Source organism: Micrasema longulum, unplaced genomic scaffold (genome assembly GCF_059751315.1).
Source record: "Micrasema longulum isolate JH-2025_06_02 unplaced genomic scaffold, ASM5975131v1 h1tg001042l, whole genome shotgun sequence".
Lineage (NCBI taxonomy): Eukaryota > Metazoa > Arthropoda > Insecta > Trichoptera > Brachycentridae > Micrasema > Micrasema longulum.
The window spans coordinates 59,165-73,829 of record NW_028278230.1 but is presented as its reverse complement, the minus strand read 5'-3'; the positions used below and the strand labels follow the sequence as shown (position 1 = coordinate 73,829).

At 34.7% G+C, this 14,665-nt stretch overlaps 1 protein-coding gene across 2 annotated transcripts in view; it reads right to left on the bottom strand.

The window, feature by feature from the left end:
* Nucleotides 1–14,665, bottom strand: part of LOC148277371 (uncharacterized) — a 205,805-nt gene that overhangs the window by 168,906 nt on the left and 22,234 nt on the right. The window lies entirely within an intron of this gene.

The window sequence follows — 14,665 nt, the reverse complement described above, 5'->3', positions numbered from 1 at the left end:
TGGGAAAAGGGAAAAAAGAGGAAAGAGGAGAAAGAAAAGGAGGAGAGATTAAGGAAGAGAAAGGAGATGTTTCTTCAGACGTGATTTAAACAGAGATAATGTAGTAACTTCTTTGATGGTGGATGGGAGATGATTCCACAGTCGAGCCGCGTGGACACTAGATGAGTTAGAGAAGAAAAAGGAATTGTATATGGGTATTAAGAGAGTGCCTTGAGATGATGATGGTGATATGTACGCGTATGTATGTATTTTTGTGTATGCATATATGTCTATGTGTGTATACGTATATATATATATATATATACATATTTATATATATATATATATATATATATATATATATATATATATATGTATAAATGTATGTACCGATATACTCAATGTTTCCGTGTCGTAATTTTATTCGAGGAAATGTTTAAAAATCGGTAGAATTTTAATCGAATTCGGTAGATTGCTCCTAAAATCGGTGTATCTAACAAAAAATTGGTACCCCCTCTCCCATCCTATAAAACAGAAAAAACCGAGAAAATACCGTTTCAACAAACAGTTTTTGTCAGCGGCGTGGCTTGTCCTTGTGTCACAAGTAAAAACTTTAATGATTTTTTTATACTGTTCTAGCTGTTAACGAATATATTGTTTAGAATCTACCGATTTTAGTTTGACGGAGGTTGGAAACGTTGGCTCCGGGTTTGATTCCTAGCAATTTAAAGCGTAAGATTGATCACCTTAACTTCCGTGTAAAATATTATACAGATACACTGGAATTGTACCTAGTACCAATGCAGTTCCCTATGCATCACTGGGTGCGGATACGGAATCTAGAATATAACTTGCACGTACAACTTCCGCTTGGTTGGTGCGTTTGCCATATTTTTATGTAAATTAAATTAGATAAAATGTTTCCGGGTTGAAAGGGTTAAGCATTTTATCGATATAAATTGTTTATATTAACTTTATATTGTAAACACGCGCGCGTTTTCGAAATGCCAAAGGATACACAAATCAAAACATTACATCCTACATTTATATTATTATTGCGCCAGGTTATAGGCACCTGGCATCTATGTACACAAACAATGCGTTATTTAATGTTTAATATTTTTTCTCATAACTCAATTAACGTATGTAGACGAACACGGAAATTTAATTAGGGATCCAGCTTGTCTTCATACATTTGGACGTACTCAAAACATTGGTTGTCAAACGAACACTGGTAAAGAAGTTAAAAAATATATAAAAAAGTGTTTTTAGACGTTGCCTAGTAGGTAGATAAAATAATTCAGCCAGATAAATCGCAGTCACACTTTTTTTATATTTACTTTATTTTTTATTTCCATTTTACAAAAGATATACATAGTTACGGTTACAAAAAAAACTATAACATAAATGCAAAAAAAAAACCATAAAGGCATGGCCTGTTTCTGGGTATACATTTTATTTTAAATTGAAATAAAGTGAACTGGAAGAATACGATATAATATAAGAACCCATTTTTTTGTCGAAAATACTAAGAAAATTATTAATAAAGTGTAAATACTCTATTAATTAAAAGACGAAGCTATTTAAATCTGCTTTTGTTTTCCATAATTAAAAAAAAAAAAAATCGAAAAATTATAATAATTTATTTCAACCATATTGTCCTTATGAAATGCATTGAACCGTTTTGGATTTACAGTAAGAGATTTCAAGTAAACTATTGAATCTTCGACTAGATGTATTAAAATTTAAAGTAAATAAATACTTTTAATAATAATAATAATTATAGTTTATTTACAAAAATAACAACTACTTTATCTACTACATACACACTTAAGTGATAAATTTATTTGGTTCATGTCTAGTCTGCCTAGCTAGGTACAACCTGTTTTAAGGCAGACATTTTTATGCAAAAATGAACAATAACATTACTACCTTCGGTACTAGTTAATTTACCATACAGTTAAAAAATATTAATTTATTATTTAAGAATGTATTTTGAGTAAATTTTCTGATTTTAACTTAGTAACCAATTTAAACCCAGTAACCAATTTTTTACAAATTTATTCAATTGAATCTGGGTCATGGTTTTGCAATCTTTGGGTAACATATTGAATATTTTGGGACCCAAAACCTAAAATTTCTTTGCCCGAATTCAGAGTTTGACGTAGACCTCATGACTCATCCTCTAGTTTGACTTCTGGTAGTGTGCGAGTGTTCCTTTTGGGATTTGATAGAATAATTTACTTTCACAAACATTATTATTCTATATAATATATATAATTGTCTTATATCTAAGATCTCCAATTCCTCAAATAGGTTGGCGCTGGGGTACCTGAAGGGCTTTTTTAAAATTATTTTTATGATTGATTTTTGAGCAGATTTTGATTTATACTAATATAATTTTATTTTGAAGCTAGAAAGAAAAAAGTAGGTATCATTAGCTTAATCACAAATAACTATCGACGTTCTAATAAGCAATTTCTCACCATAGTTGATTATCGTATTCTCGATCACGATGCAACGAACACTTAATATTAAGTGTCAAAAAAATTACGTTTTCCGACGTATAATCCTGCTGCGCAATCACATATTTGAATTTCACCGGTGTAAATATGGAAAATATTCCAAAAAAGCATGGTAGACAAAATGCCTACATAACCATTTGACCACGAGGTGCACAAAATAATTATTAATGAAATAAAAATTTTAGACAATATGAAATTATTGATTGTAAATAAAACGAGAGTGGTTTGTGTATTTATAGAATCAAATATTTATTTCTAATCAGGTGTCGAACGGGTGTCCTGTCACTTGTCGATCTGGCCGGAACCGGACGTAATCCATTGGGCCACGTGCGCCGGAAGCGCGCACGTGTCGTGTCGTGCAGTGCGCGCGTTGACGCGCCGGCGTGCTACACCGTGACGTGCGATGGCAGCTACACGGAGATGGCTATCGCGCATGTCCGCTCACCACGGAATACTAATGCCTAAGATTATCACTACCCAGATTGTAGATTGATATCTAAACAGAGACGAAATTTAATCAACAAATGACGCGATTTTCATCATCATCATGTCAAAATATTTACGTTTTGCGACGTAGAATCCTGCTGCGTAATCACATATTTGAATTTCACCGGTGTAAAAATGGAAAATATTCCAAAACTGCTATGTTTATTCATTTTTTACTATTTATCATGCTATTATTGCATTAAGCCGGCGGTTGGCGAGCCAAATGTCAAGAAAAGCAGTCGACATAGTAATTGTAATTTAATTAAACTTTTTTAAATAAGATACTCTTTATTATTTAGCAAATAATAATGCTTACGAATGACTTATGTAGCGCCATTTTCGTAATATAATACCTCAAGGGCGTTTTACAAAGTAATTATAGAAAGATATCAATTTAATTTTAACTTTTTAATTTAAGAAAAATAATGTACTTTGTCACCACATGCTAAGAATTTATTATAATGATTTAGAGAACAAGTGGGTTTTAAGTTTCTTCCGAAACATCACTTTACTCTCACAGTTTCGGACCTCTGCTGGGAGAGCATTCCATGCCGTAGGGCCTGCGACCGCAAATGCGCGTTTTCCAAATTTAGTGCGCTGTTTGCGTAGAGGTATAATAACTTTTCCATTCGACGTTGATGTAGCTGACAATAATCAACTTTAGACACAACACACGCATTTATGAATTGACGGACAATATATTGTATAATTTTTTTAAGTAAACGTCAATTTTTTTGCCAGTGAACTGTATTTATTTGTGAGGAAAACAAAAAACAAACCGACACGAGCGTTGATTTGAAGATTACACACGCATTGACTTATGACTGCGATAACTTAAGAATGTTCATTATTGTTCATTATGATCGTTCAAATGCTTAGCATTTTTTGAAGCGTGTCATAACATTTACCATTCTGCCTATGCTCGAATATCTATATTCCTTCAATTCTTCCATTTGTTGTAGTCATGAGGAAGAATGACAATATCCATTAAAGGCTCTCCATGTATTTTCCAAACTCTCAATGAAAGAGGCAGTGAATATAGTAGAGTGAAACATTGCATATTTGTACGAGCAAAACTAAAAGGAAAACCCATGGTCCTTTAAACGGGTTTTTTGGGTGTGTGGAGGGCGTGCTTTCGCTGTGGTAATATGTTGATAATACTCAGAGACAGAGTAAGAAATGAAGAAACAAGGCGCCGAACCGGAGTCGTGGATATCATGGGTCGAGCAGCGAAATTGAAATGGCAGTGGGCTGGACACTTGGCGAGACAAAATGATGGCAGGTGGACACCCAGAATAATAAAGTGGAGACCATGGACAAACAAAAGAAGTGTTGGAAGGCCACAGAAAAGATGGGTCGACGACATCGCCTCTATTGCCGGTAAAACGTGGATGATGAAAGCGGGTGATAGGAAGGAATGGAGACGTTTGGAAGAGGCCGCCATCCAGCAGTGGAAAGAACAAGGCTAAAGAAGAAGAAGAATACTCAAGGGTTGAATCCAGTTCTTGCCTACAAAAATTTAGACAAACCAAAAATACGAAAATATTTCAAACGATCGATTCAAAATGACAGATGTTTAAATTTTATTTTGAATTTAGAATTCGAATGTTAATTGTGCTTTTTCTAAAACGGACATAACTGCACGTTATCGACTCTATATCGCGAAGCGTAGCAGAGAACAAAGACGATTTCAAAACACGCTCGCTTCTCACTCACTCCCGTGTAATGTGCCTTGAAACTAAACGAGACAGGGATACCCTGCGCAGTTAAAATATTACATTTTCCCTGCCAATGGTTAAAATAGGACATATTTATTCCGAACATGTCCGAGCAATACGGATAGAGTACGCCAGACATTTAGGACACAAAAATAATACAATCAACAATGTTTTGAGTATGTCCAAATATTCGTAGACATGCTGGATTTCTTTCTCAAAACAAATAAATATCAACGTGCTAATAAGCGACGAGATAACAATTTCTCACCATGGTTGTTTATCGTATTTGCGATCACAATGCAACATCCGTGAACACCTAATATTAAATGTCTAAATATTTGATGACGTAATAACTTATATTTACATATAAGTTATTAATTAAAAAATACTTGGTACACTTCCACTTATTTATTTTGAACAATTAGCGCTTTCACCCTCTAATGGGCATCTTCAGGCTGGTGAATATTATACAGTGTAAGGATAATTTATATAAAACTAAATATTATCTTAAGTGTAGGTACATTCAAAAATAAGTTGAAAAGATACAATACGCAATATTATTCAATTTACAATAATATTTTTCGCGACGTATAATCCTGCAGCGCAATCACATATTTGAATTTCAAACAAACAAACAAATCATCACGCCGTTTTCCCGTAGGGGTAGGCAGAGAGGATAGAACGCCATTACACTCTATCTTGGCATACAGACCTCGCTTCCTCTACATTCATACATCTTCTCATGCACGCACGCCGATTATTCCTACTTTTGACATGTCCATCTTCAAGTATTTGATGGACTTGATCGTGCCATGTCTTTCTCGGTCTTCCTCGTTTTCTGCATTCATCAACATTTGCATCGTAGATCCTTTTAGCTGTTCTTTCGCTGTCCATTCGCTCTACATGTCCAAATCAACGCAGCACCCCTTTCTCGATTCTGTCAATAATGCATGTCTCAGCTTTACACAGTTCACGGATCTCGACATTTGTGCACCTATCATAATCGTTTTACCGCACATTTGCTTGAGGGATCGCATTTCGACAGCATTCAACCCACTTTCATCATCATTTTTCCAATTCCATACTTCGCTCCCATACATTTGTTGGCACTAGAACTCCGTTGTGAACTGCTAGTTTAGCCTCCTGCGATAAACATTTGTTTGAATTTCACCTGTGTAAATATGGAAAATATTCCAAAACTGCTATTTTTATTTATTTATTATTTATCATGATATGCATTGCATTTAGCCAGCGCGGCAGTTGGCAAGCCAAATGTCAAGAAAAGCAGGCGCCATAGTAATTGTAATTTAATTTTTACTTTTTTTGTATAAGATACTCCTTACTATTTTGCAAATGCAATATATTGTATTATTTTTTTTACAATTAAAGCCGATTTTTCGCCAGTGAACTGTATTTATTTACGAGGAAAACAAAAAACAAACCGACACGAGCGTTGACTTAGAGATTACACACGCGTTGACTTATGACTGCGATAACTTAAGCATGTTCATTATTGTTCATTGTGATCGCTCAAATGCTTAGTATGTTTTTAAGCTCGTCGATAAGTATTTGTGATTGAGCTACTGGACACAGAATACCCCTGTTTACACCTAAACCTAAAATATGCAACGCTTTCTATTTTGTGAAAAGACTTTTTAGCCTGTAAGTAATTCCAAGAATAATGCCGTTTCAAATAATACCTTAAGATTGTATTGTTAAGGTTTGTCATTGTAAAACTTTCCTGGAAATGTTTTAAAAAAAAACATTAGTCTCGAGTTTGGTTCTTGTCCATCCCGGGACCGTTGAGTGGTTAGGTCGTTCGGCTACTACGCTTGCAACCCGGATTCCGATATTGTATTTTTGTATATTTATGACGAGTGTTCACGGCTCGATAGCTACTCTCAGGTAAAAATCCCGAATAAGAAAATCGAGTGGAGAGTGGAGACAAGCCGACTCGTTGTGTAGTTGTTGGGTCGCCTATAATGCTCGAGATCCTAGGTTCGATACCTAGCTGGATGGACATGAAATATTGATTAAAAGGATTTTTCAAGCTGCAATATTTCATTGTTTCTGGACTGGAATTCGAAGCTTAAGACTAATTACCTCATCTTCACAAAACAGGTGATCGAAATACACTGCAATTGGTTTAGCAATACAATGCCCTATGCACCACTGGGCGTGAAAAGGGGAATGATGATTACTATCATCACGCCATATCCCCGTAAGGGGTAGGCAGAGAAAATGGACCGCCACACACGTCTATCCTGGCATACATTCCTAGCTTCTTCCATGTTCACACATCTTGTCATACATGCTCTTCGGTTCTGTCTGCTTTTGACATGACCAGACTTAAGATTTTGGTTTATCTGATCATGCCACGTCTTTCTTGGTCGTCCTAATATTTTGAGTTCGTCCAAATTTTTGTAGACAAGGACTGGATTCAACTCCCTGGGAAGCTGTTAACATTAACATAGTACAACAAAAATGAAGAACATTTTAAAGAAAGAAGATAGAAGAACATAAATAAAGGTTTCAGCTCTTTAACTTTACAAACATCAACATATGAAAGAATTGAAGGAATATAGAAGTTCAAATATGGGCGGAATAGTGAATGTTACAATGTGTAAAGTGGCCACTTAAACCATCCAATGACAGGTCATAAGCCCTGTAGATGCCTAGACTTCTATATTATCTTCTCTTAAATGTTCATCATCTCTGTTGTAATATGTTAATTTATATTTGTTTTATTATTCTTTCGCCGTCCATTCGTTCTACGTGACCAAACTATCTCAGAGACCCTTCCTAATCTTATCAATTATACTTGACTCAGATTTAAGCTAGGGTTTCCTAGGACAGCGGTGCCCGTATCTTAACGGCCGTAGTGAGCGGTGATGCGGTGGACAGCCGTCGTAGTGGTGACTAGAGAGTGGTTTTATTTTTTAACGGTGTTATCAACACCATTTTTATAGGAAACCACTCTCTAGTCACCGTTACGACGGCTGTCAACCGCATTAATGTTCACTACGGCCGTTAAAATACGGGCACCGCTGTCCTAGGAAACCCGAGCTTTACACTCTCGCCTGATTTTATCATACGTAACCCTGTCATACATTGATTTCTCGCACAAGAGATCGCATCTCAACCGCGTTCACTCGGCTTTCATCCTCCCGCTGCCAGTTCCATGTTTCACTTCCATACATAAGTGTTGGGACTAAAACTCCGCTGTGCACTGCTAGTTTAGCTGGGGCTGATGATGATTTTATATAATATATTTATTTTGTAAATTATGTTATTTTCGTGATAAAGGTTTTTTAAATTTGAATAGAAATGTATTAAATATTTTTTTAAAACCTACCTTAAGAATTAATTATCAATTTTTAATGGGTCAAAATTTATGATTCTTTTACAAATTTTATTACCTGTTTAAACTAAGGAAATTCTTTAGATTAATATCTTTTAACACCTTTGCACCTGGAGAGGAAGAATTTTACAAAAAAAAAACGGTTTGAAATTTTATTTTAATAAAATCAAAGAATCTTCCTAATTCATTATATCATGAATTGAATAAAACTGATAGTCAGATTTATTTTACAAATAACTCCACAATAAATCATAATTTTTATTGTTTTTTGCATCTCTATATACTCACTGTTTTCTTTTAAGAGCTAGAAACAATATTATGTATCTTTTTTGGGTGATACCGTGTATGTTGGATTTGATCCGACGTTTCGGCTACCATTGCAGGAGCCATCTCCATTCTACATAAACCTAGTAATTATAGTGCACGAATAATAAAAGAGGCAATTGAAATACACAGACATCCAGATAATATAAACAATGACGACGGGCTTAAATTAAATTCAACATGGTTCCCAGCACTACATATGACAAAAACGAATAGATATGTGCCTACTGCCGGCTGCGACACAGTACATAAACACATACATTTCTTTATAAAACACACAGTTTTCCCTGAAGATGGCTCCTGCAATGGTAGCCGAAACATCGGATCAAATCCAACATACACGGTATCACCCAAAAAAGATACATAATATTGATAACAGTGACCGTGAAAACCTTCGCACCTATTTAGCTAGAAACAATGTTTTCTTTTCGCGCCCAATGGTGGATAGGGCATCCGTAAACCAACTGCAGGGTATTTTGATCATTTTTTTAACATGAGGATAAGATGAATTAAGAAGTATTGGTCTTCAGATGCCAACCCAGAGACTATAAAATATTATATACAAGTTGGATAATTTATACGGCAACATTTTTGTGCAAAATCACCTCAAGGGAGGCTGTCCAATAAATAAATATCCCAGCACGTCTTGCAGCTACAGAGCGCATTGAAGGTTGAAAAAAAAATGCATTCTTATAATTTACCTAAATATTTAATTTTGAGGGCCATTTTCAACAAGTTGTAAATAACTCGCTATACGAGAATTGGAATTAAGTTAGGATAGAGTGGGATTCGAACCACAGACCTGTGATCCGTGAGTCCGAGACACTAGTTCCTCTTTTATTATTCTATATTTTATTAACATATTACAAGAGAGATGAAGAACATTTAAGAGAAGGTAATATAGAAGTGTAGGCATCTACAGGGCTTATGACCTGTCAATGGCTGGTTTAAGCTCTTTAACTGCACAAACATCAGCAGATGAAAGAATTGAAGGGATATAGATGTTCAAATATGGGCTGAATGGTGAATGTTACACAGTGTGTAAAGTGGCCACTTAAACAGTATTTGACTGTATTTCATTGCTATGTAATTATGCTTTTTTTTTGATACTCTCTTTAACTTTCATGTATGTATATTGTAAAAAAAAATTTTTTTTTTTTAAAAACCAGCCATTGACAGGTCCTAAGCCCTGTAGATTCCAGACTTCTATATTACCTTCTCTTAAATGTTCTTCATCTCTGTTATATGTTAATATAAACAGCTCCCCAGGGAGTTGAATCCAGTCCTTGTCTACAAAAATTTGGACAAACTCAAAATATTGTTTCTATATTGTATATCTAACATTCAAGTTCCTCGTTTTCAATTAATATCATCATCATTCCATGTCCGCTCCCTGGTTGGAGCATATTGTGTCCACGAAGATCCCCTGGGCATCTCAATTACATCCTCCCAAGTCGGGTTCGCGTCTCGTAGATCTGACATAAACTGCCGACGAACAGTCAGCAGTGAACGTCCAGGACGTCGAGAACCCAATGCCTTGTAAAGGAGGCAAGCGTGGTCAAGGCTCTCAGGAGGCATCCGCAGTACATGGCCAAGCCAACCGTATCGCCTCCGCTTGATGACAGTTGTCACCGGAGTTTGCTGCGTCCGTTCTCTTATTACTTCATTTCCCACAAAGTCAAACCACCGCACACCCTCAGACACCTATTCTCAAAACTCGGTATTTTGCTGTTTTGGGCCCTGGTGAGGTGACACGATTCGCATCCATAGAGGAGAGTGGGTAATATTAAGATCAACTTATATTATAACAGATAGGAGCTTGATTACAGTACGTCTTATATATATATATATTTGGATAATTTATATAACGCCGTCTTTGTGAAAATCACCTCAAGGGCGCTGTACAATAAATAAATATCCCACCACGTCTTGCAGCTAGAGAGCGCATGGACGGTTGGGATTCTTGTTCCTCGTCTCCAATTATGATATACAGGAGCTAGATTACAGCACGTCTTGCGGCTACAGAGCGCATAGACAATAAGATACTCGTATCTAGCCCTCATTTACATTTTTTTATTTGACAATAAAGTTTAGAGTCAGATTTAGTGATATTTAAAAATAAAAAAAAACAAATTTATAAAAATTGCAGTTAGATTACAACAAGTCTTGCAGCTACTGAGCGCATGGACGGTTGGAATTCTAGACCTCATTTACTAAATTTGGATGTTTTATAGTTGATAACATTTACCTATTGAAGCTAGATTACTAATTGTCTAGCAGCTACAAAGTGCATGGACGAGTGAAAATTCTGGCAACTTATAATTATCAATAAATTTACAAAAACAAACATTGAGTATAATACTAAAATTTGTAAAGTGTTCGTGCTTAAAAGTAAACAAAAAAAAACTTGACAAATAAAGCATTTCAACACTATGAATAACAACAGATAAAAATATCCGAAGGGTAGCTTCATAGATTTTGGGTAGTTACTAGTCACTGTCCGCAGTGTCGCAAAAGTGCAAACACTTGCTGCTACAGAGCGCATGGACGATAAGAAATCTAGCCCCCATTTACACATTTTTTTATGTTTAAATTTATGTTTATTGTTATATTTGTGTTTATTGTTATATTTTGTTGTATTTATATTTATGTTCATGTTTATATGGTAGAATTGGCTCTGCACTTTATAGCCATTTTACTGGAATAAAAATTTAAATAAAATTTAAATAAATAAAATTGACAAAGAAATTTAGTGATTAATGAAATTTAAAAAAATATATACTATAATATTAATAATAAACAGGACTAAGACTACAACACGCCTTGCAGCTACTAAGCGCATGGACGGTTGGAATTCTTGAACAAATTTCCTTTTTTTTAAAGTAGGACTGATCATTATACCTTCATGTTACAAAAATTATTAAGATACATCGCGATTGGTGTACCAATACAGTGCCCTATGCACCATTATGTAAAAAAAAGGGAGCAATTTTTTTTTTTAATTTGGGTAACCCTTTAACCGCAGTCCTTGAGTAATATAATATAATTATACTTTGTATTTTGTATGTATATTCGGTGTTCACAAAACGTCAGCTTAATGACATTGTCAAAGTTTTGGTTATGAAATGTACACTTTATGACATCCTTATGTCAGCCGGTCCCATAAAAAGGAGCCGTTTGACTTTTGGTCACAATTTTACGACTATTATACGTACGCATCAAGGATTGTCATCTTTTTTTACTCTCGGCGCCTTTTCGATTTTAATGACTCAATTCGGACGCGGAATTTATTGCAAATGGTCGCTTATTCATTTCGTATAGATATTTTTTTGATCGCATAAAACGATTGGAATTTTGCATTTTAATTTATTTTAAAAGTTTTATAAAATGTGAACTCCAAAAAAATGAGTCAGAGGATTAATTTAAATAGATCATTATAATACCCTTATTAGCAACTGGTTGTGCATAGGGAACTGTAATGATTACTCTTCCTTCTCGGTGATGTGCGGCTAGTAGATAGTACACATAGCATCTAAAAAAAAAAATTATAAATACTCGGTTAAGATTTTTGGTATTCCTTCGTTACACAATTATGTATCGATTGAATTTTTTATTACGAAAAAAATAATACTTATTGGGCACTGAAAAAGCACTTTATCAGAAATTGGAGATGAAACACCCGTACAATAAAAAACATACCGATGTGTAAAACCGAATATAAGACTGTCTTAAACACTCTTTACGTCTCACGAGGGAGACAATTTCACGTGACACAGGCCAGCCTGTATCATTGCCACAAAACGCTCAGTTGCTCTCGGAGCTTCGCTAAAATTGATCGTTTGCTCGTGTCGTGAGCGTAAGCAAATGGTTTTTTCCAAGTTTTTCTCAATTATATTTCAAATATTATAATTTATGACTATGAAGTTATTGCTTATGAATGTTCTATTCCTCAGATTCAAATCCCTCGTTTTTGTATATGTATTGACGTCACTGCGAAAAATGAAATTTTGGACACAAATTTTTTTGTCAGTAACTTACAATAGGGAAATATCACATTTTTTATATTTTTAAAGTAATAAAGGTATATGAAATAGTGTACAGTAAAAAAAATTTTTTTTGGTAATTATAAGTATTTTTGAATTCCCGCGAAAACGGTCATTTCATTGGCCACGCCCCTAATGCGTCACGATTTATGTTTATTTGTTCCTTGCCATTGAAATTTGCGTAGAACAATTTCACGAATCTTGACGTCGCAACAACTTAGGCCAAACAAGTCGCGTTTTTCTACGAACGTATTTTTATTGAATTTCTTTTTTACATTTATGTATTAAAATATTTCTCCACAATATCCACATTGACTTTAAAAATGTGATTAATTATTCTAAATTCATTTTATATTTAATATTTTTTTCGGTATTCGTAGTATGTAATATTTCCATATTGAAGATGTTTAAAAAAAATGTACGGATATGAAATTTTTAAGCCGAAAATTCGCTTTTTCTTTATTGATATTCGAAGATAACTCTGTAAACTTCTTATTGTAATCGGGGCCCGGGGCCGCGATTACACATTATAAATATTGAATTCTTCTTACATTTATTCGTGTATTGTTATTTTAATGATAAGTATTTTTGAAGACCATTAGTCATCGTCTTCAGGTTTGTTGCACTTTTTATGGTGCATTGTTGAAGAACTTTTAATCGTATTCTCCGATTAACTTTTTATGGAGAACTTCGATTCGATCGAAAATACCCTGGACCAAAAATATTGGGCAGGTTGATACGCAGTTGCAGATCCGGCAAATAATAAAACAAAAATAATGCAATATTATTTCGGAAAGTATTGAGAACACGTGATAATATAGCTGAGCTGAATGCTATCGAAATGCGGTATCTCAGGCAAATGTGTGGTAAAACTATGTACGATAGATGCACGAATGTTGAGATCCGTACATTGTGCAAGGCTGAGATAAGCACTATCGACAAAATCAAGAACGGAGCTCTGCGTTGGTTTGGACATTTTTCAATTTCAATTGATTTATTTTATAAACGTTTATGTACATTACAAAATATTTCAACGCATGCATAAAACAAAAAAAATTAAACTAAAATTTAAATATGAAAAAATGGTAAAATAAAAATACCCAGCAATTATAGAGAAAGAATGCTATCCTCTCTGAACCTTTTTTCACTAATATGAAAGATGTCAATATCCGAAGAGATACGGTTGAGTAAAGACATTGCTCTTCCTACTGGCATTACCATCGGCAGGTTGGTTCTGCAAGCAGGAAGACAAAACAGCTTAAGCTGTCTATGTCTTAGGTAGTCATTAGAGCGAATGGACAGCGAAAGAACGGCTAAAAATATTTACCATGCAAATGTTGATGGATGCAGAAAACAGAAAAGGCATGACCAAATCCATCAAATACTGAAGATGGAAATGTTAAAAGTCGGAATAATCGGCGCGCGTGCATGAGAAGATGTATGAATATAGAAGAAGCCAGATATGTATGCAAAGATAGAGTGATGTGGCGTTCTATCCTCTCAGCCTACCCTTACGGGGAAACGGCGTGACGGTTTGTATTTCTTGTTTGTTTGAATAAAGATTATTTTATTATGTATTGGCTATATACGCCCAGAGTGCTTTTAGGTAGTAGGTACTTATCTAATAAACAAAAATAAAAAACAAAAGTTGCGCGTGACAGTATTTATTTATTTATTCATACATATACATACATATTACAAAAAAATAATAATAACGTATCCCAATCTCTATGAGGCCAAGGGGCCCTGTGTTTAGTTGGGGTACAACATAATGGAAAGTGGAAGCACGTACATAATTAAATAATAGCAAAATTAAAAATTAAATATTATTACAAAAACATAGATATATTTCAGGGTAAACTGAAAATGGCTCCAGCAATGGTAGCCAAAACGTCGGAACAAATCCAACACACACGGTATCACCCAAAAAAGAAATGTAATTGAAAATGTTTTTTAAAAAAAAATATGCACGCTTTTCACAAAGAAAACTTAATTTTACTTTATAGATAGAATTAAATATAAATAACATCGCGTTGTAATACGAGCCCTGCGGTGTTATTCTAAACCGCTCTCGCGGCCGTAAAAAACCCTTTTATCTCGCGAATTTACGTACAAAAAAAAGTGATTTTTACGGACGTGAGAGCGTTTGGAATATCAATCCTGGGATACCAATGCAGAATGCAGTACCCTTCTACTATTACTACTACCATCACGCCATTTCTCCGTAGG